General features: G+C 60.0%; 1 protein-coding gene across 4 annotated transcripts in view; it reads left to right on the top strand.

The window, feature by feature from the left end:
- The first annotated feature begins 357 nt into the window (after positions 1-357).
- Positions 358-18462, top strand: part of JAKMIP1 (janus kinase and microtubule interacting protein 1) — an 89236-nt gene continuing 71131 nt past the window's right edge. For 3 of the 4 annotated variants that reach the window (XM_036018649.1, XM_036018645.1, XM_028506818.2), the window contains exon 1: positions 358-660. The gene's annotated coding sequence lies outside the window, so the exon portion shown is untranslated. The remainder of the gene's footprint in view (positions 661-18462) is intronic. The other variant, XM_036018655.1, reaches the window with a different exon arrangement.

Below are 18462 nucleotides of genomic sequence, written 5' to 3' on the forward strand. Positions count from 1 at the left end.
AAATTGGATGTGAACCTTCTGAGGGTAGGGGCAGACTTCCGGGGCCGTTAGCTCTCACTGGCGCCTCGAAGCTCCTCCCACAGACAGCTTCTACCCAAAGGGCACCCGGACCTGGCGCGGAATGGGGCGCTCATCCAAGGGACCCCAGCCACTCCCCGGCGCGGGCTGCCCGGCCCAGTGCGCACGCTCAGACCAGCCAGCGCCTCCTCTGCCCTAGCGCTACCGCTCTCAGCAGAGGCTCTGGGCGGGGGCGGGGCGAGGCGAGCACCTCGCCCTCCTCTCTGACTGACAGGAGGACGGACCAATCGCAGAGGCGCCTCGGGGCAGGGGCGTGGCCTCACTGGGAGCCCGGCGCCGGGCGGCCGCCGGAGCTGCACCCGGAGTGTGCGGCACGCGCCGGCCGGCTGCCGGGAGCACTGTCACCCGCGCCGCTGCAGCTGGACCCCCGCCGAGCGGCGCGCGCATCAGGCCGTCTTCACCTTTTGCTTCTTACGTGTTTTTTTTTTACGCATCCTTTTTCTTTTCCGTTTTGTTCTTTATAAGGCGGGGGCGACGGCAGCGTAATCTCGGGGCAGGGAGGTGGCGGCCGGAGGATGCGGCGCGGGGCTGCGCCCGCTGCGCCCGCTGCTGCCGCCCGGCTCGGGCCCGAGCGCCGAGCAGGTAGGTACAGGTACGCCGGGGGGAGGGAGGCGCGCGCTGTCCGAGGGGACCCGCGGACCTGGCGGCAAGGGACGCGGTGACCGGTGCCGCCCCACCCCATCGTCCACCTCCTCCTCCAGCCTTCGCGCCCCCTCCTGAGCCCCCTGCCACTTTCGCTTCTCTTTTCGGTGGGCCCCCACCCTTTCGTTTCCATCCCCCACTCCTCTCCACATCTCCCCGCAGCATCTTGCAGCCGGAGGCTTCCGGGTCGCCTGTCTCCCTGCGTCCCTCCCTGCCCTGCCCCAGCCCCTCTTTCTTCCTCGCGCCAACCCCATTTCCGTACGTCTCCCATTCCGCCCCCGAACTAAGGAGGGGGAGGGGGATCCGCCAAGTGCCTCCCGGGAGTGGCTAGGGGGGCGTGACCGGCCTCTACCCTCAGTGTCCTACCGGCCAGGTAGGTCAGGGTCCCCGGATCCCGGCCGAGGTAGCACAGAGGATGGAGCCTGGGACCGTGCAGCGGCAGCTGGGGCCCGGGAGGGCGAGGCTGCCCTGCCTGCACCCCCCATCCCACGCACGGCACACGCTGCCGCAGCTCCTGCCACGCACACCCCCGCGCTGCTCCGCCCACGTGGGCGCCGGGGAGGAGGCTGGAGAGATGGGAAGAAAGGCTGGTACCCACCCTCCTGCCTGGCTGGCGCGCCCTGGGCGCACCAGGCCTCCGGAGATGGCGTATGGGAACTGGCTTCAGCGGGGCCGGGCGCCTTGCCGGGCACCCTGCGTTCGCGCGAGCGGCCTCTCGGGCCTGTGTGAGTGCGCCACGCCCTCGACTCCAGCTCCTCTCTCCCTCTCTCCATCTTTCCGGCTCTCCACCCTCTTTGCTGCGGGCTCCTGAGGATGCATCCGGCCTGGTCATCCCTGACAGAGGCCAATTGCCAGGCTTAGTCTTTCGCCTTAGAAGCACCCCCCTCCCCCGCCCACCTCCCCTGCCCTTCTCCTGCCTGCTTGGCCGGTCTGGGCTCTCCGCCAGCGTCTGCCCGGCTCCTTAAGCTCTGGAGATACTGTGCTGTATCGAACCGCCGGGTCGCCTCCACCATCCCCAGCCCTCCCGTGTGCACTCCCAGGCGCTCTGTCCTTGGGCCTTTGCTCGTGCTGTTCCCTCTCTGGGAACGCCCTTCCTTCACCCGGCTGACTCGGTCTGGACCAAGGTCAAGGAGAGCCCTTTGCCCCTCCTGAGCTTCCCTGTGCGGCAGAGCTGGACGCACTACTGTCCCCTCTGATGGCCTCCCTGAGCTTCCGCCTCCCCGACCATTTTAGGACGTTGGGGAGGGCAGGGACAACCTCCGCCTGTCACACAGGGCGCCGCCCACAGTAAATACAGGGCCTTGGTCGGGGGTCGGGGGAGTGGGGGTTCACCCCTAGCTCATCATGAGGCGGATGGATGAGAAGGGGAAGGTTTGGGGATGGGGTGGGCGCTCGGGCCAGCGTGGGCGTTGTCCGTTCCGTGGAAACCTGCTGAAACCTGCTGCCCCGAGGGAGGTCTCGGGGCAACTCCGTGGAGGCGTCCGGACGATCTCGAAGTTCTTGTTGTTGCCGAGACTCGTGCACGTGGTCTGCCGTGCTGGACGTCTCTGCTCCGAGTCCGGGGCAGCTCTCACCTTCCAGCTTCTCCCGCCCAGGTGCCCCTCGTGTGGGCCCAACACATGTGATCATTGCCGTTTCCCTGCTCCACAAACCGTCCGAGGCACCCCCTGCTCCCCTGCACCCGCACCGTCTCAGCCGCCATTGCCTGTATGGGGAACTCCTGTTCCTACGATGGACCCCAGCTCCCACATTACTTCTTTGGGGTGTCCCTGGCTCTGCCGAACAGACCGTGTGGCCCTCTGATCTGTGCTCTCTGAGCACTTTATTCCCACGCACAGGATACTATTCGCGTCCTTTCGCTTTAAGCAGGCCTTGTCCCCTGGGTGCTGGGGGCATAGTAGGTCTGAGAGGCGGCTGGCTTTGCAGGGGGCTCCATCTTCCTGGAGGCAGTCCCACGGGCTCCACTCTGCCCGTGCCTTCAGAGATGTGCACAGAGAGGGGGAGAGTGTGGGGGGCTGCCCTGGGTCTGCTGGGGGTGAGGGGGGAGAAGGTAGACGCTTGTTGGAGCCCCCCCTTCCTGGTCTTAGAAGTTGTTTCTTCTCATTCTGAGCCAGCAGCCGTCAGCTCTGCGTGCGGTGGCTGTTCGTTTAACTCCTGGGGCTGGGAAGCTGCCGCTGCCCGCTCTGGAGCCAGCTGCCGGGGCTCCCCTTCGGGCCTCGCCCCTCATGCAGCTGAGACTGGGCAGGCGCCTCCCTCCTGGGCCTGCTACCGAGCATGGGGTGCCTCCCTGGGGAAGGTCGGGGATGACCTCGGTGTGTCCTGGACCTTAGTCAACCCCCCCCCCCCCCCGTGGTTGTCAGGTCAACCTGTAGGGCTTTGGAATATGGACTCACCTGTGTCCCGTTCCTTGTGGCCATGTGACCTGGGGCAAGAAGGTCAACCTCCCCGAGCCTCTGTCTCCTGTACAGATGAGGATGGTGTACGTCTTCAGCGGGGCGGTGCTCTGGGCACAGGAGGCACTTAGTCAGTGGTGATGACGATGATGAGGGAGTGTGTGATAAGTGATTTGAAATGACTCCCTTAGCTTTTCCACAAACACCCTGGTGAATGTTCCCAGCTAACATCAGCGAGTGAAGTCTTCAAGCAGTGGCGATGAACAGGAAGGGCGCGGGGTGGGGGCGCGTGGCCTCGCGTGGGTTGTGCAGACTGGTGTGCAGACTGGAGAAGGTGCTGAGCTGTCTGTGAGAACCCCAAACCCAGAATCCACGTACGCCACCTCCCTGGTCCCGAGGCAGGTCCTTGGATGCCTTTCATCTGGACTTCTTTCCTGCTCGGTGTTTGGGCGAGGTAGCTGCGGTCACTTCCACCCAGCTCCTAGGAAAACTCTTAATGGGACTCCCGATCCTAAGCAGCGGCCCCCGAGCCATGAAGGAACAGGGCGGGGTCAGAGCCGCTGCAGTGAGGGCCAGCTCAGGTGACCTGGGGCAAGTCACTTCACAGCGCCCAGTTCCTTTTCCTCTGGCGTTTAGGCAGGGAAAGTGGCTATTGTTGCTCCAACCCCCACTTTTGCTGTGAGTGGTCTCATTGAAGCTGCACAGCACTGCTCCGGGGTGAGGATTACGTGGGCACCTGACAAGCCAGGGCTGTGTGTGGCCGCGGGGGTGGGGCTGGAAGTCAGTGGTCGCTGAGCCTTGCTCCACAGCTCAGGTGTGGCGCCGAGAGCAGGCCGAGCCCTGCAGGGGAGGGTGACCCTCCTGTGGGAGGGCAGGTGTGTGAAGTCAGAGAGAGGCGCCTGCTACCTCTGAGCCAGTGCTGGCAGCCAGGGGTGTTGTGTCATCGAAGCTCAGAAAGGAGTGTGGGGCTGGCCAGCAGGGGGACCTCAGCATTGTCACTCTAGCCCTGCGTGCTTTCAGGCAATGTTTTCCTTGCTCCGGCCTTTCTAAGGCCAGCCGGCCCGCCCAGGGACTATATTTGGGCCAGTGGGGAGGGGGCCTGGGGTGGCGGGGGGTGGGCTCACTCTGTGACGGGTGGGGCAGAGGAGCCCCGCCTGGAGGGGTGGGAAGGCAGGCATGCTTGGGGGTGGGCAGGGAGGTGACTGGCTAGCTTGCTGGTTCAGAATCGCCCGGAAAAAGCAGCCCGGACAGCCTGGTGGTAAAGCACCGGGCTGCTCAGTGAGTGGGGGCCAGCTCTCCAGCAGGGACAGGGGCTCGGTGCTTGCCTTTGGTGTTCGTGTTTATTTTCAGAAGTGTAACAAGAAGTATGGTACCTTTCATTGGTTGTGAAGCGAGATAAATGACATGTTTAATTATAATAGTAAGCATTTGCCAAGCACTTACCGAGTGCCGGGGTGCATGCCAGGGGTTGGCAAGGCATGACCCTTCAGCCTGCTGCATGTTTGTAAATAAAGCTTTATTGACACACAGCCACGTCCATTTGCGCGTCTGTTGTTTGTGGCTGCTTTGCGCTGTGTTGGCAGACTTGGCCCTTGTGGCAGACACCTGTAAAGCCAGAAACATTTACAGAAGGAATCCCCCCCCACCCCCTGTCTGTTGTCCCTGATTTGAGTCCCTTCAGTCCGGGACACGAGCCCAAGAGGAGATGGCTGCGTTCCCCACTGTACATCTGGGCACAGAGAGGCCCTCAGGTCTGTCCAGGGTCACTGAGCTGCTCAGTGGGGAGCAGGGATTTGAACCCAGGCGGCCCATGTTGTTGTTATTTTTTTCTTGGGGATGGGGGAAGAGGTTTATATTTTTATTAGCTTCTAGTGGAATCTTACCATGTTCGGAGAACGTGGTCTGTGTGATGTCTATTCTAAACAATCTGTGGGTGATGCCTCGTGGCCCGGATCGTGTCCTTGTTTTGAACGATCCCTGTGTCACACACGTTTGCTGTTTAATCGTGCGGCTCACACGTCTCCCACGCTGAAGTGTCCAGTTCGGTGGCATTTGGTGTGTCCGCACCATTGCACGGCCATTGCCACCTCCATTTCCAGAACTTTTCTGTCACCCTGTCACCCGAACTGGCAGCTCACGTCGGTGACCATGACCCCGTGCTGCCTGGAGGGGGCGTTGCCGAAGGAAGCGAGTGTCGGTGGCCATGTCTAAGGCAGCACGGGGGGCAGCACAGGGGGGCTCCGTGGCAGCCTTGGGTTTGAATGCTGGCTCTGCGAGCTACCAGCTTGCTCCTGGCTCAAGCGTCTGCACCCTCCCCAGCTCACTGTCTTCTCCGTAACATGGGGTGAGCCCCGGCGCCCCCTGCAGGCCATGTGGGGTGAGGCTGAAATCAAGAACAGAGGTGAAGGCCCAGCCCCCTGCAGTGGGCGGGAGCTAGGATGCGCTTCCCTCCGGCAGCCACACCCTAATCGGGCATTAAGTCTATCTGTCCTCTCCCTGTGGCCCTTGGTGTCCCCTTTGTCCTTTCCAGGGCCTGGAAGCATCCTCAGGACCCACCATGCTTCCTGAAACCCCGGACTGGACCCGGGAGGACCCAGATGCTGTGTGGATGCCGGCCTCCTGCTGTCCTCTCCCCTGTGACCTGGACTTGCCCGAAGGGCCACTTTCGGGGATGAAAGAAGGTTCTGTGTGTGGCCAGCCCAGGACTGCCAAGGGCTGCCTATTGTGGCGGTAATGGCCTTGTGTGTGCCCGGTCAGGGGACGTGCTGGCTGCGCCCGCTGGAGCCGTGCCTCTGCCTTGGCTGCGCTCTGATTTGGAAGTCCCAGACTGGCCCCTGGGCTGGGGGCTGGGGCTGGGGGCCGGGGGTGGGGCACACCCCCGAGGGCGTCCGGCTTCCTCTGGAGGACAGGCGCCAGGAGTGGAGGAGCAGAGTGGCCTGGTAAAGTAGCCTTTCGAGTCTTTGAAACTCGGAACCTCTGTCCTCTCTCGCCCCCCGCCCCACGTGTCCCGCTGCCCCTGGAGGCGGGTCCCTCCTCTCCGCTCACGGGGACACAGGGCTTCACTTAACAGGATGGCGGCCTGCCTCTTCCGTTGAAATCAGTCTTTTTCTTTCTCCTCCTTCCTTTTTTTTTTTTTTTTTCAAACGGAGGTGAAATTCACACAACATAAGATTAACTTCTCTGAAGTGTGCCCTCCGGTGGCACTGACCACGTTCATCATGTCGTGCAACCACCACCTCTGTCTAGCTCTTTTCTCTGCCCCAAAGGAAACCTCACACCCTCTGGGCCGGCGCTCCGCACCCCCCACCCTTCCCCACGGCCCCTGGGAACCGCGACCTGCCGTCTGTTCCTGGTTTCTCTGTCTGGGACATTTCATGCAGGTGCGATGATCTGCACCTGGCTCCTTTCACTGAGTGTGATGTCCTCACGGTTCACCCGCATCGTAGCCTGTGTTCGTACTCTAGTGCTTTGGGGGCTGAATACTATTCCAGTGTATGGACGCACTACATTTTATGGTCTTCTGGTGGGTATTTGGTTTGCTTCCACCTTCTGGCTAGTATGACTAGTGTTTGAAGCAAGACTCCGAGAGTTAAAAAGCCTTCTGCCCAGGACCTTGGCTGCCCGGGTTTGCTCTTCTAGTGCTTCCACTGCCCCTCCTCCCCACCCTCCACTCCCCGGTGCCTCGGTTCAGCCACTCGTCAGACGGCGAGGAAGCGCGCTCTGTGCCAGGCCCTGCACCGGAGCTCCAGCCTCGCTTGTTCTTGACATCTGAAGAATGGTTTCCTGGCTTCTCATTTTGCAACCGACAGCGTGGGAGCGCCTTGAGGCCGGGGGGTGGCGTGGGGGCCAAGCGAGCGGCCTGGAGAGGCGGCTGGCACCGTGCTGGGAGGCTGGCTGCCTTGCCGTTGGTTCCTGGATCAGGCCGGATTCTCCTGCGTGGAGCGTTTGTGTTTGCTGCTGGCTGTCTGGCACCCGCGCGCCCTGCCCTGGCCAGAGTGGCATCTTCTCATCCTTCACGTCTCCGCCTCAGTCTCCCTCCTCCGAGAGCTCGTCCCCGCCTAGTCCCAGGCAGAAGCCGCCTCCCCACCCGCCGCTGTTATGCTCCTTTGGGCACTGCTTTCTCCCAAAATTACCACGATCTGAAGTGGGGTTGTCACCTTGTTTGCGATCAGTCCCCCGTCCCCAGAAGCTAGAGTGGCAGCGGTTTCCCAGCCCCACCGCGCTGGCACTGTGACCGGGAGCACATCACTCAGTCTTTCTGAGCTCCTTTCGTGCAGAGTGTCCTGTGTCCTGGGGCGGGTGTGAAGGTCAGGCGTAACCTGTGCAGACCGTCCAGAGCCACGTTGGGGTGCAGTGGGTGTTTGTCCCCTGGTGCTGCTGCTGGTGGCAGTTGTAGCCGTGGTCTTAAGGGTTGAGAATGAGTTCCCTAACTCGTACACTTGTGTGTCCAGAAGAAGCCAGGGGACCTCCTGGAGCCGAGTGTCCAAAAAAAGCAGCCACACAGAGCTATTGAGCGCTGCAATGTGGCTTGTCTGAACTGCCCTGAGCTGGCGAGTGAAGAGCACATACTGGGTTTCAAAGACTTGGAGTGAAAAAGGGAGTAAACGAGCTCAGTAACAATTTTTTGAAAGATTTTATGTATTTATTTTTAGACAGAGAAGAAAGGAGGGAGAAAGAGAGGGAGAGAAACATAATGGGTGGTTGCCTCTCGTGAGCCCTTACTAGGTCCTGGCCCACAACCCAGGCGTGTGTCCTGGACTGGGAATCGAACCAGCAACCCTTTGGTTCTCAGGCTGGCACTCAGTCCACTGAGCCACACCTGCCAGGGCAGAGCTCAGTAGTAATTTTAACATTGATTGCAAGTTGAAGCGTTACTACTAGATTTATTAAGCTAAGTCAATGTTTTACTAAAATTAGTTTCACCTGCTTCTTTTAATTTTTTTTTAATGTGGCTTCTAGAAAGTTTAAAATCATTGTGGGGCTCTCACATTGCACTCCTTCGGGCAGTGCTGCTGTCCGCTGTAAGCTCTGGAGGGCAGGAGCTGGGCTCAGGGGGGTGGCGCTGCCTTCTGTGAATCGTGTGACTCCAGGCAGGTTAGTTAATGTTTTTTGTGTGTGTGTGCGAGTGCTTCAATTTCCTTGTCTCTAAACGGGGAGCTCAGTTTGATGACGACAATGACAGTGCACCTCTGAGGGCCTCCTGTGTGCCCCTGGAGGGAGCCAGGGCCCCATGAGGACCAGGCATGCCGAGTCCCCGCCCACTGGCGGCTCATCCTTGGGTGGGGGGCGGGGAGGGGAGACCCACAGTCCTCACAAGTTTGATAAAACACAAACTGGGCCACCAAGACTGTGGCGGTTCCAGCAAGAGGTAAGGAGGCATGATGGAGAATCGTGCTGGTGAGGAGAGCTGGGTCTTGCTGACTGTAAACCGCCAGACATTTCTCCAGCAAAATGAGCTTTTGGGGAACAAAGGACTGCAATTCCGGACCCGCGGTGGGATGGCAAGCCCCGAACAAGTCCCGAGAAGAAGGGAGAGGAATGCGCTTTTCCAGAGGGAAGGGGGCAGCTGCTGGAAACAAAGAGCTCATTGGAGGAAAGCGGGAGTTGGAGGTGTGGTGGCTTCTCATTGGCTGAGAGGTTGCTGGGCAAGGAGAAGATCCTCCTTCTTCCTGCCCCTGTAGTAGAGTGGACGAACATCTTCCTGTTGTTGGAGGGTGGAGAGTGGGCTCTTCCTGTGTGGGGTCACGGGGGGTGAGTGGTAGGGTGTGAGGGCGCCCCCTGCAGGCTCCCCCAGCTTTAATTTGAACGCGGTTCCTGTTTATTCATCTTCAGTCTCTGGTTAGGAGCCCCAGTGCAGGCCTCCTGAGGAGAGCAGGGATGGACCTAGTCCATCCTGGCGCATAGTAGGCTTTTTCTACCTGGCAGTCACATGCTTCCTTTGGTACGGCTCAGGAGCGTTGGGCCACTCCCCTGTCACCTCCACTCTGCACACAGTGACTGCGCCAGGAGTGTGCTATTCTCTGGGTAATTTGCACCTGCACGTTCCTTTTCCACGGGTCCTGCACGCTTGACCTCTCTGAGCATCTTCCCACAGTGGGCGGGGCTGTCCCCCACCATCTCTGATTGGACAAGGGCAGCTGATTCTGCCGGCTCTGATTGGACGAGGGCCGCTGATTGTCAGGGCGTGGGAAGGCCACCTTGGCGTCCTGTGTGTCTCCTCTTCTCCGGATTCCGTCCCCACTGCTTTCTGTTAGGCCTGGGACGGCATCTGGCCTGAGTCCCCGATCCAGCCGGGAGCCACGAGGGAGACCAGCACTTCACCCTGAGCTCTGGCGTCCTGCCCGGGTCCCAGGGTGCCTGTGCTCCATGCGGAGAGGTCCCGGGGAGGGCCTTTTCCATCCCTGCGGGGGTCGGCTGACGAGGTCCTCCTGTTTCCACGCCCACTCCTGCTTGCAAGCGCCTGCTGTTATTACCATAGGACCCCCCCCCCCCAACGGGTGTTCACAGAAGGTCATTTTTGTTGTTGTTGTTAAATTGGCCTCATTTCCCCCTTCCTCCCAAGCTGAGCCTCGGCATGGGCTTTGGAAGACACTCCTTCTTTTTGGAAGTCAAAGGGCTGCTTCCGTGGGCCGGGGCAGCCGGGGGTGTGAGCCCGTCACGCCCGCTGGTACTTGGGCTCCTCTAGCAGCCTAGGAGCCTTCCCGGGTCAGGGCCGGACAGGGTTCTGTTTGCCGGCCAGGCGTCTGATTTGAACGAGGGCGGGGACCGTGCCTAACCTGCTGACACCGCTGGGCAAACGGGCGCTTCACCGACTCGTCTCTCTTCCCTGGAAGTGTGCCCGGCACCCAGGACCTGGCGTTCTGGGTCCCCCCGTCTTTGTATAGGGATGGGCCAAAACGAATGGGAGACCCTTGGGACCAAATACACAACCCAGCCCCGTTGCCGATAGGTTATCGGCCATTGGGAGTGCTGACGCCAGGAGGTGTTGTGGGGGGGTGGGGCGTGCTGGGTGCCCAGCCTCAGGTGGTCACAGCGCAGACTGTGGTTTGGGATTTCATGGCTCACAAGCTTCTGGACTGTAGCTTCCCTTCACGTTTGTTGATGAGTAGTAGGTTAACTAATGCGGGTCGGGGGTGAGTTAATCACTCTCGGGTGAGGGTTTGGGCTGGTGCGTTTAGGGCGGTGCTTTCTGTCTTCATCGCAGCAGGTGCAGACGGTCCACAAGGAAATATGAGACTTAAACAACACGGCGAACCAACTACACCCAACGGGCATCTGTAGAATGCTCCACCAAGAACATCCGAATGCACACTCTTTCTTTTTTTTTGAAATTTTGAGGTATAATTGACATATTAGCTTCAGGTATACAGACAGCATGGTGATTTGATCTTTGTTTATGTTGTGAAATGATCGCCATGGTAAGTCTGGTTAACATCCATCGCCACGCATACTGGCAAATTTTTTTTCTTGCAGTGAGAGCTTTTATGATCTACTGTGTTAGCAGCTTTCACATATGCAGACTGCACTATTAACTGTGACTCAGGTATTCAGGTATACCCGGACTCAGGTATTCTATAACTGGGAGTTTGTGCCTTTAGGCTCGTTTGCCCGCTTTGCCCACCCCGTCTCCTCCCCGACCTCTGGCAGCCACCAGTTTTTTCTCTGTATCTATAAGCTTGTTTTTTCCCCCCACATATATGTGACAGCATATGGTATTTGGTCTTTCTCTGTCTGTCTTCCTGACATATTAACTTAGCACAATGCCTGTAAGATCCATCCGTGTTGTTGGGAATGACAAGATTTCATCCTTTTTATGGCTGAGTCCTATTCCATTGTACATGCTGCCACTTCTTTATCAGTGTGTGCACAGTGCACGCTGAGGTTGTTTCTGTGTCACAGCTATTGTGAGTAACGGTGTAGTGGACGTGGGGCTGTGTTTGTCTTTTTGAGTTAGTGTTTTCACTTTCTTTGGATAAATACCCAGAGATGGAGTCACTGCATCATACGGTGGCTCTATGTTTTAGTTTTGGAGCTATCTCCACACTGTTCCCACAGTGGCTGCACCAGTCTGCATTCCCACCAACGGTGCGTGGGGGTCCCCTTTTCTCCACAGCCTCACCAAGAAGATGGATTCTTCTCAAGTGCGCAGGGGTCTTTCTCCAGGATAGACCGTATGCTTGGCCATAAAATGACCTCAGTGCATTCAAGAGAATCGAAATAATACAAAGTCCATTTCCCAACCACAGTGCAGTGAAATCAGAAACCAACACCAGCAAACGCAGGGCCCAGCCCGCAGTTGATGCTAAGTTCTGCCTTGTTGGCCTGACGTCCCAGCCCACACGCTTCCTCCCCGCGCATCTCGTCCTCCATCACTCACAGCCACGCCTTCCTGTCCCTGCTGGACTGGACGCCCGGCTTCCCACTGTTTCTGGCCTCCGAGCCTTCGCTCCCGCTGCCCACTTTGGAGAGCCCATTCCCCTGCCCTCCCCGCCCCTCCTGGTCTCAGGTCTGCATCCTGCCTGTCCTGGGGGCTCACCAGGGGGGTTAAATTTTGGTGTGGTGCTTATTTGAATTTGCATGCTATTTGCATAGCTTATTACACCTAAACAAATGAGAATCAAACATTGTGTTGCCTAGACTCCAAGTCCTGTCCTCCCCCCCGACAAACTCCTTCCTGGAGCCCTGCTCTGCACGGCACGTGGTCTGAACACAGGTCCGTCACCGTGTCCCATGCCCTGAGGGGTTGGAGGTTCTGTTCTGTTTGGGCAGCGACCACCACCCCTTCACAGACGCCCGTGTCTGTGTTGTCATCCTCTGGCTGTGAGCGCAAGACCACCTGCCGCCAGCTCCGTCCCTGGGGAGCGCTGGCGTCCCGACTTGCAGAGGGCCAGCCGCTCCCTGCGCGCTCCCCAGGTGGGGGGACAGAGAGAGCCAGCTGTCCTGCGTCTCTTCCTGGGAGGGCTCTGGTCCCGTCAGGAGGGCTCCCCGGGATGATCGAATCCACCCCCCAATACCTCATTCCCAAATGCTGTGCTTTGGGGGTTGGGGTTCCAATCTGTGAATTTGGGGGGGACACAAAATCCAAGGTTACTTGGTCTGTAACACCAGCCCCCACCTTATGCAATGGTCTGCCTGCCCTGAACTTGCCGAGACCCCTCTGTTCGTCCCTCCCGTCTCTGCACATCTGCACTCCTCAGCACTCCCCTCCCCCCAGGCCCCCACGTCCGTCGCAGCCCTGGCCACTCTGCGAGGCTCTTGTTTGTGGCCTTTCTCACTCGCCGGCCAGAGCTCAGGGCCTGGCAGGGCAGGCCCTGAGGGGGTCGCTGAACGAAGGAGGGAATACACGAGAGGGCTGGTGCTCTGCGGCTGCGCCCCCACCTCGATGCCATTCCACTGGGGGGGCTCCCTTGTCTGCAGGCCCACATCTCAGCACGGCCCACGCCCCTGCAGACGTCCTTCCCTCACTCTGCTCGGCCCTCGGTCTCCTGGTCACCGGCTGTGCTGTTACAACAGCCTGTTTGCCGGCCTGTCTCCCCAACTCACCTAGAACTCACCCAGGGGTGCAGGAGCCATCAGACACCGTCCTGGGCCAGGGTATTTCAGGGCTCAGCCAACGTCTGTGCCCATCAAGTTGGCCTTGACCGTCTTCCCCAGCCAGTAACCCGGCAGTGAGGAACCCGGTAGGAAGGTCATCTGGTCCGAGCACCCTGGTCCTGTAGCTAGTGTCCTCTGAGCCCCTGGTGTCTCCTTGCTTGTCTCGCCTCGTGCCACCCCCACCCCCCCAGTTCTGGAGCCACCTTCTGGAGAGAAGCCATCACACAAATGAGCTCCGAGTCCCCACCCCCCCAGCTCTGTGCACACGGCCGGCGCCCAGCGGGTGTCTGTCTCGGAGTGCCCCGGGCTGTTCAAGCCCCACGGCCTGGCGGGTGCAGGAAGGATGTGGAAGCCACAAGAGGAGTGGCCCTTCGCTTGAATGCCGTAACGGCTTATTCTCGGTGGCGTGAGTGTGCCACCCATTTCAGCAGAGGTGGGACAGAAATGACCTGATGGCCGGGGCCTCTTCTGGGGCCTCGTAGGGGGCCCTTCGAATCAATAAAGGGCCGGCAGGTAGCAGTTGGAAGAGCAGAGGCTTTGCCTGCAGGTGGGGGCTGGGGCTTTCCCTGCTCTCGGCTGAAATGTCGTCCCTGTGAGACCAGGAAAACAGCAGCTGACTCTCCAGGGCCTTGTGTGCACGGGACTGAGTGTGTAAGGACCCGGCGTCTCCCCCAGCTGTGCAGGTGCCTGGGGCCTGCTTGCCAGCAAGTGTAGTTATTCGGCCTTTGCTCGGATGAGGCGGTCGGTGCTTGGGTCACTCTGTGGCTCTGTCCTCACGCCCTAGCGTCGTGTCTGGCACCTGCACAGCAGATGAGAACGTGGACACTAGAGCCAGACCACCTGGGGACAGCTTGCCACCCCTGCTTGCCGGTTGGGTCACCTTGGCCGAGGTACTTCACCCCTTCCTGCTGGGACACTAGCATGGGCCTGAATGACACGTGTGTTATGGGACTGGGGCACAATAGGTGGTCTGGAAAATTGGGAACAATTTCGGGCACAGAGGGACAGCCGTGTGAGCAGGGACTCTTGTTCTTGGGGGTGCACGCTCGCCGAACTGTGTGGGAGTCCGTCTGACGGGCGTGTGGGCGCCGCCACGATGCTGGGTTTTTCTCGAGGCGCGGGCACGGGCTCCCACTGCCCATCCCTGCCTCAAAGCGCCGCTGCAGTTCAGCGTTCAGGGGAAACGCCGGATACAAAAGAAAACCTCGCATGCGCAGCACGTTCCAAAGGAAGGTTCGCCACTTCGTGTGAAGGTGGAGGAAAACAGCTCTCCTGCCTCTCCCTGACGAGGATCTGGCTGTGTGGGTTCTGAGCGCGAGAAGCGATTTCATCAGAGCCTGTCGGTGTGTGTGAGCGTGTCTGGTGGGAAATCCAAGTGGTTTCTGATGGTCCTGGAAGCTTTTCACGGACTGGAAACTACAGTTTTATGGGCGTGTGGGGGCGAAGGCGGCGGCGTTTAACTGGCGGTCGGCGCGCTGCTTCTCGGAGCTCGGCGGCGGGGCGTGCAGGGAGGAGCCTGGCTGTTCATCCCTAAGAGCGTCCCTCGGACCCTCTGAGCGCACGCCGGCCCGGCGCTGCGTCCTGAGGACTAGAATAGAAACCAGACTGACGCTGCTCTTTTTTTTTTTTTTTTTTTTAAGATTTTATTTATTTATTTTTAGAGAGGGAAGGGAGGGAGAAAAAGAGAGAGAGAGAGAAACATCAATGTGCAGTTGCTGGGGGCCATGGCCTGCAACTCAGGCATGTGCCCTGACTGGGAATCGAACCTGGGACACTTTGGTTCCCAGCCTACACTCAATCCACTGAGCTACGCCAGCCAGGGCTGAAGCCACTCTTTGGGCAGCAGGGATGTGGCCCTCAAGTTACACAGACCTGCGTTCGAGTCCCGACTACGCCGTTGACCAGCTGCGAACCTTGGGAAGTGACTTCACCCCCCGGAGCCTCTGTTTTCTCATCTGTCGCATGGGATGATACTGTCACCCTTCTTACAAGGAGGTCTTGAGGATGGACTGCGGTGGGTGCGCCAGGCCCGCGCCCGGCCTGGGATGGGCTGTTATACACGGCAGTTCTTGGCTCAGTGCCGCTGTGAGGGACTCTGGGCGGGGGTGAGACCCTGAGATGCACACGGCCTGACTCGGGGGACCCGGCCACCCCCTTTCCTTTGTTCTATGCTGGCAGAAGGGCAGTGTCCCCGGTAGCGGAGGCTCCCGGGTCTGAGGACAAGGGGCCTGGCTTCCTGTGGGTTCGTGGCTTTGCGGCGGTGCTCCACGGGGGTTTCTGGAAGGCCGAGGAGGAAGGTGGGGGCGGCGGGACAGGGCCCTGTCCAGCCACTCTGACCTTGGCTGTGCAGTTTACCCAGAGGCCCCCAGGGCAGGTGATTTTTACTCCTCTCTGGGCTTCTCAACAGCCGGGCAAGGTTCGATTCCCAGGGGCAGAGGGGGAGATCAAGGCCCCAGGAGGTGACCCAGCTCCCTGACAGTCAGATTTAGGGAGTCCTGCGGCCTCCGCACCGGAGCCAGGCCCCGGTCCACACATACTGGGGCTTTCCGGTGGGGGCGGGGCGGGACCGGAAGCAGGTGCCGGGCGTGGCCAAGGCAAGGGGCGGGGACAGGAAGCGGAGGGGGGAGGAGTCAGGCGCGATTAAAGGTCAGTGGCGGGTGCAGGGCATCCCTGCCAGGGATGCAGAAGTGAGATGCGGGGCGGGAGTGGAGGGGTTAGGGTTGACCGAACCTCCTTTCTGCACGAACTTGCCTCCGGGAGCCGAGGGAGCTGACAGGGGAGGGGGGGCGGAGTGGCGGCGGGGGGCGGACTTCAGGGTGTGAGGTGCGGGGCAGGACGAGCCAGGGGTCCTCAGCCGAGGAGTGGAAGGTGGTGGCTCTGATGTGGGTGGTGTGGTGGCACCGCAGGGGGGCCCGTGGGGGGCGCGTTCCTGTTTAGGGGACTGCAGGCTTTATGGTGTGGCTGTTCTCTGGGTCAGTCTGTGGAAGGGGCCGCTTGGCATCAGACCCGGTAGCAGTCACCCACTCGGGGCAGGATTCTCTGTGGCTCAGGCGACATGCTGGGACACAGGTCCCACAGGCAGTAAGGGACGGGGCCAGGATTCCACTCTGGGTCCGACCAACAGTGAAGTCCGAGCTTTCTGGGGAGGCCCTGGCCTTCATGGGTGGCGGCAATCTTGGCAATTCTGGAGGGCTTCCTGGAGGAGGAGGTGACTTATAAACTTCCCTGTGGAGGACGTGGAGGCTTATAAACGTTTACTAGACTGAGCATGAAGCCCGGGGAAGAAGAGCGCAGGGTCGGGAGTGAAGAGGCCGGGTGCAAATCCTGCCTCCCCGTGTGCGTTTGGGTTAGACACACTCTCTCTGGGCTCCGTGTCCCATCTGTGCACTGGGGAGGCGGGGCCAGATGGCCCTTTCCCCCATCTCTTCCAAGTCTGGGGCTCTCTCCTCTCCATCAGTGTTTGCTAAATATTTTTCCCTTTGGGGAGCCTGACGTGACTACCAACCCCCTCTCCCTCCCCAGGGTCCCTTTGTGGTTTCAGGGTGCCAGTGGGTGTCCGTGCAGGGGTCACTGCACAGGACAACAGGGGCTGTGCCCCGCCTGCCTCTTTGAAAGACACCTGCCGCCCTGGCTGGCGTAGCTCAGTGGATTGAGCACGGGCTGCGAACCAGGCATCGCAGGTTCAATTCCCAGTCAGGGCACATGCCTGGGTTGCAGGCCATGGCTCCCAGCAACCGCACATTGATGTTTCTCTCTCTCTCTTTCTCTCTCTCTTCCCTCTCTAAAAATAAATAAATAAAATCTTTAAAAAAAAAGAAAGAAAGACACCTGCCCTGCTGGCCACGCAGGCTGTCAGCGCTGCAGGGCGCTCACCCACTGCGGGGCGTCGTGCAGCAGGGCCCGGGCCCGACAGCTCTGCGCTCGAGTCCCTGGTCTGTCTCACGTTCAGTGGGACCTCAGGCCAGTCAGCTCGCCGCCAGGAGCCTCCCTCTCCCCCGCTGTAAACAGGGAGGCCTTACCGCCCAGCCCTGGCCATCTGGCCCCCCTGCTCCCTTCTGAGTGGGGCGGGGCCACACCGCCCGGGGCTGCTTCCCGTTTCTGCAGAAAAGCAGCCCTGCGGGCAGGAGCGATAAGGTGCTTGGTGCACACTTGGAGAGAGGCAGACACAGACGAAAGTGTACAATTCAGCTTCCCTCCAGCTTTAGGGCTCCTTCCCTGGCCCCATTCACTGCGGCTGCAGGTCCTGTCTGGCCCCGCCTCCTAAAACATCCATTCCCTCAGCTCACCTGAGGCCTCCCCCTCCCCCGCGGGAGAAGGTGTAGCCTCGGGACTGTCTCTGCCTCCAGGAGGCTGCCTCCAGGCAGCCCTCAGTGTTGACACCGAGCAACTGGTCTGAAGTACATAGGTGTCTGGTCTTTTCCTCCCCGGCATAGACCTCCCACGCCTCCCTGTTGTGCTCAAGGTCAAGTCCAAGCCCTTTAGGGGTTTATAGTCCTTCTCTCTCACCAGACCTCCAGTCTCCAAGGCAGCACGGTGACTCGCTCCTCTCTGTACCTTTAGTGCCTAGGAGAGCATCCAGCGCTTCCGTGGTCCTCAGTACGGGGTAATTCTACCTGCTGTGGTGTGCGCTGAGCAGGGCGCCTCGTCCTCCGTGGGAGTCTCTGTCGCAGGCGGTGGATGGTGTCAGTAGCAGCGTCTTAGACGGGGGAGGAAACTGAGGCTCAGGGGGATGAGAGTGGAGGGGATTCGGCGTGACCGGGTAATAAATGCGTCCTTCCTCTTGTAGCCGTTTGAAAGGGTCGCGAGGCATGGCTCTCTTTAATCAGAAACAGAAGTCTGAGCCCCGAACCCAGGGTCTTTTCCAGGGGAGAGAGAGCCAAGGATCGGCAGGAGAGCTGCAGGTGCGGGCGGGCGGGTGGGCAAGGGGAGCGTCCACGTGCCTGGGCGGGGCTGGGTGGCAGGTCCAGCGGGGGGCCAGCCACACGGGGGGTGGGGGAGTCCTCGGCTGCAGTCAGGGCCCCCGCCCCCCACCGTGTTGTCACCTGTGCAGTGCATCCTCCAGGAGTGCGTGGGACGCTCGCGGGACTCCATCCCTTAGTGTGCCCTGATTTCTAGCCGTTATTATTTTTCCACTGCCAACATAAAACTGGACACAATTAATGAAAGTATTGCAAAAAGAAAAAAAAGAACATCGTTCACTTGTATTCCCACCGCCCTTCGAACCACGGTTCCAGCGATCCTTCCGTTTTTGTCTGGAGACAGAATGCGGGTAGAGAGATGTGTGTTGACGAAACATTGTTTTTTTTTTGCGTGGAACGAAGAGGCCCCGTTCAGAACGCAGCTGTGCCCTGGTTCTGTCGTTCCTGAGCTGTGTGGCCTCGGGCCCGTTCCTCAGCCTCTCTGAGCCCGCACGGCCTCAGCCGTCCCTTAGAGAATGCCACCCCCCTGTCAGGGCTGCTGCTTTCTGCTGTGGTTTGGGGGGTGAGGAGAGTCTGAGGGGTCTGCGGGGGGGGGGGGGAGGTGAGGAGCAGATGAAGAAGGGCCTTACCCAGGTCTGGGAATTTGGTTTTCACCCCGAGGGCGGTGGGAGCCCAGGACGGTCTGCACGTATGGTTTCCTGTTTCCTGATCCTCAGAAAAGCAGCAGTGGTCGGTCTGCAGGGCAAAGGGACCCTGGATCGGGGTGGCTGTGGATGAGGGGGCCCGTGGGGCTGCTTGGGGCAGGGCAGAGGGCGAGGAAGTGGCTGTGGGGGAGG

Source organism: Phyllostomus discolor, chromosome 1, assembly GCF_004126475.2.
Source record: "Phyllostomus discolor isolate MPI-MPIP mPhyDis1 chromosome 1, mPhyDis1.pri.v3, whole genome shotgun sequence".
NCBI lineage: Eukaryota > Metazoa > Chordata > Mammalia > Chiroptera > Phyllostomidae > Phyllostomus > Phyllostomus discolor.